Source organism: Cherax quadricarinatus, chromosome 67 (assembly GCF_038502225.1).
Source record: "Cherax quadricarinatus isolate ZL_2023a chromosome 67, ASM3850222v1, whole genome shotgun sequence".
Classification (NCBI taxonomy): Eukaryota; Metazoa; Arthropoda; class Malacostraca; order Decapoda; family Parastacidae; genus Cherax; species Cherax quadricarinatus.
Genome location: NC_091358.1, coordinates 14,983,713 through 14,996,926, shown reverse-complemented (window position 1 = coordinate 14,996,926; position 13,214 = coordinate 14,983,713). Strand labels below are relative to the sequence as shown.

Below are 13,214 nucleotides of genomic sequence, written 5' to 3'. Positions count from 1 at the left end.
GAGCGAGTGGAGACAAATGGTTTTTAGGACTTGACGTGCTGTTGGAGTGGCTAACGCGACGGGCTGGAGTTTTGAGACTCTATGACCGCGGGTTCAATCCCGGCCGGGGGTATGGTTTAAGGTAACATTTATGAAGGGATTCAGGGAAACCGGCAGGCCGGACTTGATTACTGGAGATGGGAAGTACAGTGCCTGCACTCTGAAGGAGGGGTGTTAATGTTGCAGTTTTATAACTGTAGTGTAAGCGTGCCTCTATCAAGACAGTGATGGAGTGAATGATGAAAGGTTTTCTTTTTCGGGCCACCCGGCCTTGGTGGGAAAGAGCCGATGTGTTAATAATAATAATAATAGTTTGGAGATACAGCCATGTAATATAAACACCGTTTGTATATATATATTTATAATGATTGATGTATAAGAAATTCGTAGATAAAGATGGGAATAGGATTCCACGAGGTGCGGTGAGTTGGAGTGAAAGCCGTCAGAGTAAGTTTAAAGGAGCTGGTTTATATTGTTTGAGGAGTAGAGGAACTTGTGATTGATGTATAGTGAAGTTAGAGGATGGAGGAGGTTCAGAGAGTGGAGATATGAGAAGGTGGGTCAGAGAGTGCAGTTATGGAAGGTAGTTCAGAGAATGCAGCTATGGAAGGTGGTTCAGAGAGTGCAGTTATGGAAGGTGGTTCAGAGAGTGCAGTTATGGAAGGTGGTTCAGAGAGTGCAGTTATGGAAGGTGGTTTAGAGAGTGCAGTTATGGAAGGTGGTTCAGAGAGTGCAGTTATGAAAGGAGGTTCAGAGAATGCAGTTATGAAAGAGGTTCAGTGAGGGCAGTTATGAAAGGAGGTTCAGAGAGTGCAGTTGTGGAAGGTGGTTCAGAGAGTGCAGTTATGGAATGTGGTTCAGAGAGTGCAGTTATGGAAGGTGGTTCAGAGAGTGCAGTTATGAAAGGTGGTTCAGAGAGTGCAGTTATGGAAGGTGGTTCAGAGAGTGCAGTTATGGAAGGTGGTTCAGAGAGTGCAGTTATGAAAGGTGGTTCAGAGAGTGCAGTTATGGAAGGTGGTTCAGAGAGTGCAGTTATGGAAGGTGGTTCAGAGAGTGCAGTTATTGAGGGGGTTCAGAGAGTGCAGTTGTGGAAGGTGGTTCAGAGAGTGCAGTTATGGAAGGTGGTTCAGAGAGTGCAGTTATGGAAGGTGGTTTAGAGAGTGCAGTTATGGAAGGTGGTTCAGAGAGTGCAGTTATGAAAGGAGGTTCAGTGAGGGCAGTTATGAAAGGAGGTTCAGAGAGTGCAGTTATGGAAGGTGGTTCAGAGAGTGCAGTTATGGAAGGTGGTTCAGAGAGTGCAGTTATTGAGGGGGTTCAGAGAGTGCAGTTGTGGAAGGTGGTTCAGAGAGTGCAGTTATGAGGAGGTACAGAAGTGCGTTATGGGAGAAAGAACTTCAGGAGAGGTCTTTAATTTAAAAAAAATAATAGAGCAGTAACACTAACATCACACATTATAAAAGTCTTTGAAAGAGTTGTGAGAGCTAAATTGCATATTTTTTTTAAATAATGACAATCACAAACTAAGTTCACGTTGATTTTAAGAGTACTCAGTTTACACTAGAGAAAGAAGCCGACAACACTCTTCCTTTCCTTGATGTTCTTCTCTGTAAAGTTGACCAAGAACTTCGTTTTAAAATCTATCGAAAACCCACCAATCAACACGATCTCCACTTCTACTCTCACCACGACACCAAAACTCAACGTGGTGTAATTATAGCCTTTTCCCTGCGTGCACTCCGAATCTGCAGCAGTGAGTTCCTTGAGGAAGAATGCTCTCTAATTGAACAAGTATTTTCTAAACTTCACTATCCTCGGCACTTCATTAGAGACTGCAGACGATGGGCATATAACATCTTTAACACACCCAGAGAAGAGACTGCCGAGAGGAGATACATAGTCCTTCCCGCCAACTCCATTGCCAAACACATTTCCAACATCTTTTCCAATACCTCATTCCAGGTATCTACCTCCAGAACCACGACCATCAAGGACATTACCAGTAGTAGACAGGACAAGCTTCCATCCTCTGCAGGGGTATACATAATCCCTTGTAATGACTGCAACAAATTATACGTGGGCGAAACATCAAGAGACCTCCAAACACGTATTTCAGAACACCAATACGCAAGCAGGACTGACGATGCAAGGAATGCCTGTGTTCAACATCGCAATTCACACAACCATTTAATTAACTACAGAAACTCAAGACTTATCGTCACAGAAGACAACACTCAGTACCGAAGAATCCTGGAATCATCGCTTATCTCTATAACCAACAATTTCAACCAGAACAATGACTTCTGTAACATAGCTGAACCACTTGCCAAGAAACTTCTTGTGCAAGACAAGATGAAAGTTAAGACACTTGTGCAACATCTGGTTATCTTCATTGTAGACGTTTCGCCATCCAGTGGCTTTATCAATACAGATTCTGGACATAGTAAGAAATCAGAGGAACTATATACAAAAGATGAGGTAATCAGTCCCTCAGCCTTGGAGGTGGTGTTTAGAGGACCGTGGTTGTACTGATTCTGAAGCACAGGCAAGGAGACTGGCGCTTATATAGGCGTCAGTGAAAGGGACATGTAGCAAACGAGGGCATAGTCACTGGTAGGCGGGATTCCCCAGTGGAAGTAGGTCCTACCCAAATTGATGGGTTAGTTGCAGTAGCCGTGAAGAAGGTGATGTAGATGTCCTCTGAACCAAGATTCCATGATGTTGCGCAAGACACGGCTACTGCAACTAACCCACCACCCGGTAGATCATCAGATGCAGCATTCTCCACCTGACCTCAACATTCTGAACCTGACTATAAATACTCACGTACCTTCCACCCCAGGTAGATCTGTTTGTGACTTGAAAAAGCCCACTGTGTGGGCGAAACGTTGTCAATAAAGGATCACATTAAACTACATATGTGTTAATGTTTCCAATTTACACTCTACCGTGTGGGGTGTGTGACAAAGTATATGCGGGGGAAACAGCCAGATCTCTGGACATTAGAATCACCGAACACAAAAATGCTTGCAGAAATGACGACCAAGGTTTATATCAATGATAACTAAAAACGCGTGTGTTTAACATAGGGACGATGTTGGACACCACATGAAATTGAGTGAGGCTAAACTAGTGATTAAAGAAGATGATTGAAGACGGAGAAAATGCATAGAAGCTGCCCTAATTGCTGTCAGTAACATTATAAAGCAAAAGTCCGGTAGTTACAGTATCTCAAAATTGCTAATCAACAGGATATTACCCATTCTGGAAACTGCTGTAACATGATGTCAACAGGTCCCTCTGTAGCCATCCGTCTCACCACCTTAGTTCCACTACGACTACGACGACAATTACCACTACCACCTCTACCCACGCGACACTTCACCTGACTCCTGCCAGTATTAGGACTGAAGTCACTCGTGGCGAAACGTTTCCTTTAATAAATGTCCTGAACTGTACATAGTGTCTTTTTCCACATCCTGTCGGTATCACCATACCATTTCCTCAGATCTGTTTGTGGCTTGATAAAGCCCAATATGTGGGCGAAACGTTGCCAATAAAGGATCACATTATAATGCTTACGTGTTTATTTTTCCATTGCGTCGGTATTTTAAACCATTTATTTCTACAGTCCAGTACAAAGAATAGTGAAGATCAGAGGGACAATAAGGTAATCAGTCCCTTAGCCTGGAGTCTATGTAGTCTCACCATTAGTAAAGATACCCAAATGTTGCACATGTGTCTAATGTATCAACTTGTCGGTTCTCTGAACCATTTATCTACACGATATATATTAGCCAAAAACTGGAATATATATAGTGGCTGGTACACATGTTCCAAGAAAGAATACGACGACGTTTCGGAGACTTAAGTGGTCCAAGTCGGACCGAAACGTCGTCGTAAGGTTCTCTCTCCTATGTGCTGGTTATTTTTGTAATGTTCCAGTCACGGTATTGTGTATTTTTGTTCTTTACAAGAAATAGGTGGATAATTTATTGAAGGTCCAGAGAAGAGGTGTTTCAAAGCAATCAGAGCTGAAAAAACAGACCACGGTACGGGTACAGATTGAACGTGCTGGCCTGGGGATTGAACTCACTTGCCGCGAGTTCAAGCCCCACCCGTACCGTGGTTCGTGTACTATCGTGTTATTATGATTTCGTGAGTCAATCGGAGGTGAATCATACGATTTAGGGTGGAACTTAAGAACACTTTAGATACCCTCGCTGGCTGATGAGAAACATAGAAACATAACTATATATATATATATAGTTATGATTATAGTTATATATATAGTTGTGATTTCTTAGCACTTGCACCGAGAACAACAAGAAGCAACAGTTAGAAATTGAGTAGATAAAAAAGCCGAAGTGTTGCTAGAGAATTTTTCTTCATAACTTGAATGGTTGACGAGTGGAATAAATGTAATAAATAAATTGCTGACGTTGTGAGGAACACTTGTGTTGCCGTCACTGTTGTGAGGAACACTTGTGTTGCCGTCACTGTTGTGAGGAACACTTGTGTTGCCGTCACTGTTGTGAGGAACACTTGTGTTGCCGTCACTGTTGTGAGGAACACTTGTGTTGCCGTCACTGTTGTGAGGAACACTTGTATTGCCGTCACTGTTGTGAGGAACACTTGTGTTGCCGTCACTGTTGTGAGGAACACTTGTGTTGCCGTCACTGTTGTGAGGAACACTTGTGTTGCCGTCACTGTTGTGAGGAACACTTGTGTTGCCGTCACTGTTGTGAGGAACACTTGTGTTGCCGTCACTGTTGTGAGCAACACTCCAGCAGCAGCAACAGAAACAGCACCAGCCTCAGTAGCAATAACAACAGCCTCAGCTGCAGGAGAAAAACAACAACAGTTAACAGGAGCAGTTGGAGCAGCAACAACAAAAAAAAAACAGCAGCAGCAGCAAACAAAGAACAACAACATCATTAGCAACAAAAACAACAGCAGCATCAATATCAGTTACTGGAGGAGCAACAGCAGCAGTGCTGGGTGGACCGTTGGGGAGGGTAGGGGAGGGCAGGGGACATGCTGGCTTCAAGTGGACACAAGACAACGTGAATTTGTAAAGGAGCACAGGCGCGTTCCTCCCCAGCTGGGTCACCTTAGACGTCACCAACACTGCTAGCTGTGATATGTTGTAGCTGTTGTAGCTACACTATCCTCACTGCTAGCTGTGATCTGTTGTCGTAGCTACACTATGCTCAGTGGTAGCTGTGTTGTTGTTGTAGCTACACTATGCTCAGTGGTAGCTGTGTTGTTGTAGCTACACTATCCTCACTGCTAACTGTGATCTGTTGTTGTAGCTACACTATGCTCACTGGTAGCTGTGATGTTGGGCCAACAGGCCTGCTGCAGTGTTCCTCCTTTCTTATGTTCTTATGTTGTAGCTACACTATGCTCACTGGTAGCTGTGTTGTTCTAGCTACACTCGTCACGACAAAAGTGCCCGACCATTCAGTTTACATACCATCACCAAGAGGTGTCACACACACACAACTTTAAGAAGAGATATGATAAAGCTGTTGGATCAAGGAAAGAGTGGACCAATAAGCGACCAGCAAAGAGACGGGGCCAGGAACTGTGAATCAACCCCTGAACACAAATATTTTTATTTCTACAAGTACATGTATAAGGTATACAGGCCTAGCTGACATCAATGACATACTACTACATAGAAAGCCGCTTGTTATGTAGAGCATTACCTGCAAATTAAGTCAGTTTTGTCCCAGGATGCGACCCTCACCAGTCGACTAGCTCCCAGGTACCCATTTTATTGACGGGGAACATAGACAACCAGTGTAAAGAAACACGCCAAATATTTCTACCCTCACTGGGAATCGAACCCGGACCCTTGCCGTGTGAAGCGAGAGCTCTGGCCACGGGACCCACCCACACACACACACACACACACACACACACACACACACACACACACACACACAACAGTGAAGAAATGAGAAAGACAATATGAATTAATGATAATTTCCTGAGAGACATTCATTGAGAAAGTAGAGTGGAAGGCGGAGATGATGGAGATGCTAGACATGTACCAGACATGAGCACACACAAACGGAGGTCAAAAAAATATGGAACATATATACTGTCCAAAAAGGAAAAAAAAAACAGTAAGCGGGAAAATAGGAAAGAATATATACGAGAATTATCTGTAAGTGACAATATTAAACGTGATGATGGTTTATACGACTGAATATTAATGATGGTTCATGCACACTGGTTCTAGACACTGGATGAAGATGATGAATTAGACACACGAGCAACATCTGGGTATCTTTATTTGTAGACGTTTCGTCATCCAGTGGCTTTATCAGTACAGGTAAGACACATATGCAACAGTTAGGTATCTTTATTTCGAAACGTTTCGCCTACACAGTAGGCTTCTTCAGTCGAGTACAGAAAAGTTGATAGAAGCAGAAGATACTTGAAGACGATGTAATCAGTCCATCACCCTGATTACATCGTCTTCAAGTATCTTCTGCTTCTATCAACTTTTCTGTACTCGACTGAAGAAGCCTACTGTGTAGGCGAAACGTTTCGAAATAAAGATACATAACTGTTGCATATGTGTCTTACCTAACAATCTGTCGGTATTTTATACCATTTTAATGTTCATTTTATCAGTACAAGGATATATGAACTATGTGGAACTATATACACTATATGAGGTAATCAGTCCCACATAGTTCACATTATGTCCTTGTATTGATAAAGTCACTGGATGGAGAAATGTCTATAAAGATACCCAGATGTTGCTCATGTGTCTAATTCTTTATCTTGTCGGTATTGTGTATACCATTGCTGTACAACTGGATGCTGAGCATCGGGTGGGCGAATTATAATGCAAATATGTCACTTTTTTGCACCCTGTCTATCTGGAGTCTACCTGGAGGGTGTTCCAGGGGTCAGCGCCCCCCGCGGCCCGGTCCTCGACTAGGCCTCCCAGTGGAAATGCCATTTTATACTATTTCCTGCATATAAACTGGGAAATGACTCTGAAGGACCAAGTGATCAAAGTGAAAAAGGATGACCCATGACAGTAGACGACAGTCATATGAAGGATGACAGTAGACGACAGTCATATGAAGGATGACACATGACAGTAGACGACAGTCATATGAAGGATGATACATGACAATAGACGACAGACAGACAGACAGGTGTGTGAACAACCAAAGAGAACATTAGTGAGGTTACTCAGCGCTGACAGAGGAGTAATAAATGATGTCAGGTAACACAACAATAACGGCAGATCATCACACATTATTGCTCAACAAAGGAGGAAGTGAAGAATATTCCACTGGAACTGGACGTAGGAAAAAGAGTGACACCTGAACAAATCCCAAAAAATATTCCGAGATTGTTTTCCTGGCTAACTTGTTGAAAGGAAGTTAATTTCTCAGTTTAATTGCTTTATTATATCTGTTAGTATACAAACATTATCTCTCAGTCCACAGCAGGTATGGAACCTGCACACTCTGCATCAAAGCATACAGTACTTGAGCCACACATCCAGACCAATAAGTGTCCAGGGCCCAAGACTGTTCAACAGCCTCTCACCAGGCATAAGGGGAATTACCAATAGACCCCTGGCTGCTGTCAAGAGGGAGCTGGACAGATACAGTATCTGCGGCATTATGCCGCCCCTCCCCCACACACGTACCAGAACACAAACACATACCATGAAAAATTATATATATTTGCACACGTACAGAAGTTTTAATATTTGGTGCTGCGTCCCTTACGCTTAATCACTTCCCTCAGCCATGTAGGAAGACTCTCACACAAATTCTAAAGGGTTTGGGGAGGTATATTATTCCATGCCTCATGTAGAGCAGCCTCCAGCCTCGGGATGGATCTGATATCCTTGCCCAGTAAACTTCGTTTCACTATTGACCAGAGGTTCTCAGTAGGGTTTAGGTCTGGAGAATTGCCTGGCCAGTCATTAAAGAACCTCACTTCACAGTCCTTAAGCCACTGAACTACAGATTTGGCGGTATGACACGGTGCACTGTCCTGCATAAAAACCGTAGCCACACACTTGTCAAACGCCTTAGGTAAATTGTCACACAGTAACTCCAGGTAATTATACTTGTTCATATACTGGTTTTTGGGAAGCACAATGAGTTCACCAACAATCTGAGCACTGAAACACTCCCTAACCATGAGCGAGTCTGGGTGTTTGGTGGTCCCACAGGTGTAGCATGGGTTTAGCAGGTCACTACCTTTGGGCCAGTACACATGTCCCCTACGGTACAGGTGACGGTGAAGGTTGCTGCATCACTTCAAAGTACTTCAGACCACTGTTGAGGAGTCCAGTGAAGATATTTCTTTGCATAATACAGCCTACGTTTCTTCTGTGGCTTGAAGAGGATCGATTTCTTAACCTGGCAGTGACTACTGTAGCCCAGTTCTGACACACTTCTTACAACAGTTCTTAGACACCTCTGAGAGAAGATGTGGGTTCTTTTCTTTCACTTCTCTAGCAGTTATCTTAGGTGTACTCTCTAACTGCTTCTTTAACACAGTTAAAGTATGAACAGATGTCTTCTTCGAGGAGCCAGGCCGAGGTTTGGCAGACGGTAACTCAACACCGTCATCAGCCTTGAAACGCTGCACCCAGTTCCTCACTGAACGCTCACACACACCAACATTCTCCACTATTTCTTTCGTCTGGTGCCCAGCTTTGTGAAGCCATATGATTTGAGCTATAGTTTCAGGTGTTGAAGACTTCCTTTTACCCATAATCAAACATGTATAGCCCCAAAACCGAAGGGAACACCAGACAAAAGATGGGGCAGATGAGAGACAGAAGTGCAACATTTCCTTTCACCACAATAGCCATGTGGCTACTGTGGAGTGTTGTGGCAGGCTGTGACGTCATGCTAACGACTCCTACCCGGCATAATGCACTGACGAAAAAAGACCCCCCGGTATGGTAGGCCTTTGATTTTCGTCACGGCATTATACCAGGGCGCTCATCCGGCATAATGCCGTGACTAGCATTGTAAAGTTTTGTGTCGGATCAGTCGGGCTGTGGTTCGTATACTGGACTACGTGCGGCCAGCAGTAACAGCCTGGTTTATCAGACCCTGATTCACCAGGAGGCCTGGTCGTGGAGCGGGTTGCTGGAGCGTTGATCCCCGGAATACCCTCCAGGTAGACCCCAGAAGCTAGAATGCTTGTAAATAATTTCGCCTCTTTGCTAATTCCTAAGCAGCTGTTAGCATATGCCACTGGTTTCACAGATCACCCGCGCGGCGAGAGTGCAAACCACGCTTTCTATCGGTATACGAAATTTTTTAGGATTAAGAAACAGACGGAAATTGTATGTATGTAGAGATGTGTAAGCTTTGCCTGTCGTTTTACATGGTCACGAGACAGGCGGGAAAAATCTAAAAGTTCTTCCAAAGTGCAAAACATTTAACTTGCTTCTGTTTCATACATGCGAGGAAAAGGTTATGCCTCTCTGGTTGGTTGAATCGGTTTAAAACTCGCTGTCTCCACCCTCTTGTTGAACTGTGTGGGTTCTCACAGTGCTTTAGCCCCTGGTTACCTCTGGCTTACCTCAATACTGTTTCACGGTCACTGACCTCGCGACCGGGTCTCAGACCAGGCCTCCTGGTGGATGTGACTGGTACGATGACACAGGCTAGATGGTACGGTAACACAGACTAGATGGTACGGTGACAGACTAGGTGGTACGGTGATGCAGACAACGCGGTACGGTGACAGACTAGATGGTACGGTGACACAGACTAGATGGTACGGTGACAGACTAGGTGATACGGTGATACAGACTAGATGGTACGGTGACAGACTAGATGGTACGGTGACACAGACTAGATGGTACGGTGACACAGACTAGATGGTACGGTGACAAAGGCTAGATGGTACAGTGACAGACTAAATGGTACGGTGACACAGGCTAGATGGTACGGTGACACAGACTAGATGGTACGGTGACAGACTAGATGGTACGGTGACAGACTAGATGGTACGGTGACACAGACTAGATGGTACGGTGACAAGACTAGATGGTACGGCGACACAGACTAGATGATACGGTGACACAGGCTGGATGGTACGGTGACCCAGACTAGATGGTACGGTGACGCAGACTAGATGGTACGGTGACAAACGCTAGATGGTACGGTGACACAGACTAGATGGTACGGTGACACAGACTAGATGGTATGGTGACACAGACTAGATGGTACGGTGACACAGACTAGATGGTACGGTGACAGACTAGATGGTACGGTGACACAGACTAGATGGTACGGTGATGCACACCAGATGGTACGGTGACACAGGCTAGATGGTACGGTGACACAGACTAGATGGTACGGTGATGCACACTAGATGGTACGGTGACACAGACTAGTTGGTACGGTGATGCACACTAGATGGTACGGTGACACAGACTAGATGGTACGGTGATGCACACTAGATGGTACGGTGACACAGACTAGATGGTACGGTGACACAGACTAGATGGTACGGTGATGCACACTAGATGGTACGGTGACAGACTAGATGGTACGGTGATGCACACTAGATGGTACGGTGACAGACTAGATGGTACGCTGATGCACTCTAGATGGTACGGTGACACAGACTAGATGGTACGGTGATGCACACTAGATGGTACGGTGACACAGACTAGATGGTACGGTGATGCACACTAGATGGTACAGTGACACAGACTAGATGGTACGGTGACACAGACTAGATGGTACGGTGACACAGACTAGATGGTACGGTGACAAAGGCTAGATGGTACAGTGACAGACTAGATGGTACGGTGACACAGGCTAGATGGTACGGTGACACAGACTAGATGGTACGGTGACAGACTAGATGGTACGGTGACACAGACTAGATGGTACGGTGACACAGACTAGATGATACGGTGACACAGGCTGGATGGTACGGTGACCCAGACTAGATGGTACGGTGATGCAGACTAGATGGTACGGTGACAAACGCTAGATGGTACGGTGACACTGACTAGATGGTACGGTGACCCAGACTAGATGGTACGGTGACAAAGGCTAGATGGTACGGTGACACAGACTAGATGGTACGGTGACAAAGGCTAGATGGTACGGTGACAGACTAGATGGTACGGTGACAGACTAGATGGTACGGTGACACAGGCTAGATGGTACGGTGATGCAGACTAGATGGTATGGTGACACAGACTAGATGGTATGGTGACACAGACTAGATGGTACGGTGACACAGACTAGATGGTACGGTATCACAGACTAGATGGTACGGTGACAGACTAGATGGTACGGTGACACAGACTAGATGGTACGGTGACACAGACTAGTTGGTACGGTGATGCACACTAGATGGTACGGTGACACAGACTAGATGGTACGGTGACACAGACTAGATGGTACGGTGACACAGACTAGATGGTACGGTGATGCACACTAGATGGTACGGTGACACAGACTAGATGGTACGGTGACACAGACTAGATGGTACGGTGACACAGACTAGTTGGTACGGTGATGCACACTAGATGGTACGGTGACACAGACTAGATGGTACGCTGATGCACACTAGATGGTACAGTGACACAGACTAGATGGTACGGTGATGCACACTAGATGGTACGGTGATGCACACTAGATGGTACGGTGACACAGACTAGATGGTACGGTGACACAGACTAGATGGTCCGGTGACAGACTAGATGGTACGGTGACACAGACTAGATGGTACGGTGACAGACTAGATGGTACGGTGACACAGACTAGATGGTACGGTGACACAGACTAGATGGTATGGTGACAGACTAGATGGTACGGTGACACAGACTAGATGGTACGGTGACACAGACTAGATGGTACGGTGACACAGACTAGATGGTATGGTGACACAGACTAGATGGTACGGTGACACAGACTAGATGGTACGGTGACAGACTAGATGGTACGGTGACAGACTAGATGGTACGGTGACACAGACTAGATGGTACGGTGACACAGACTAGATGGTACAGTGACACATACTAGATGGTATGGTGACACATACTAGATGGTACGGTGACACAGACTAGATGGTACAGTGACACAGACTAGATGGTACGGTGACACTGACTAGATGGTACGGTGACACAGACTAGATGGTACGGTGACACAGACTAGATGGTACGGTGACACAGACTAGATGGTACGGTGACACAGACTAGATGGTACAGTGACACAGACTAGATGATACGGTGACACAGGCTGGATGGTACGGTGACCCAGACTAGATGGTACGGTGACGCAGACTAGATGGTACGGTGACAAACGCTAGATGGTACAGTGACACTGACTAGATGGTACGGTGACACAGACTAGATGGTACGGTGACAAAGGCTAGATGGTACGGTGACACAGACTAGATGGTACGGTGACAAAGGCTAGATGGTACGGTGACACAGACTAGATGGTACGGTGACACAGGCTAGATGGTACGGTGATGCACACTAGATGGTACGGTGACACAGACTAGATGGTATGGTGACACAGACTAGATGGTACGGTGACACAGACTAGATGGTACGGTATCACAGACTAGATGGTACGGTGACAGACTAGATGGTACGGTGACACAGACTAGATGGTACGGTGAGACAGACTAGATGGTACGGTGACACAGACTAGATGGTACGGTGATGCACACTAGATGGTACGGTGACACAGACTAGTTGGTACTGTGATGCACACTAGATGGTACGGTGACACAGACTAGATGGTACGGTGATGCACACTAGATGGTACGGTGACACAGACTAGATGGTACGGTGACACAGACTAGATGGTACGGTGATGCACACTAGATGGTACGGTGACACAGACTAGTTGGTACGGTGATGCACACTAGATGGTACAGTGACACAGACTAGATGGTACGGTGATGCACACTAGATGGTACGGTGATGCACACTAGATGGTACGGTGACACAGACTAGATGGTATGGTGACACAGACTAGATGGTCCGGTGACAGACTAGATGGTACGGTGACACAGACTAGATGGTACGGTGACAGACTAGATGGTACGGTGACACAGACTAGATGGTACGGTGACACAGACTAGATGGTACGGTGACAGACTAGATGGTACGGTGACACAGACTAGAT

General features: G+C 45.5%; 1 protein-coding gene across 10 annotated transcripts in view; it reads left to right on the top strand.

Moving 5' to 3' along the window:
* The window catches only part of LOC128699669 (serine-rich adhesin for platelets-like), a 1,564,428-nt gene that overhangs the window by 931,676 nt on the left and 619,538 nt on the right, over positions 1-13,214 (top strand). The window lies entirely within an intron of this gene.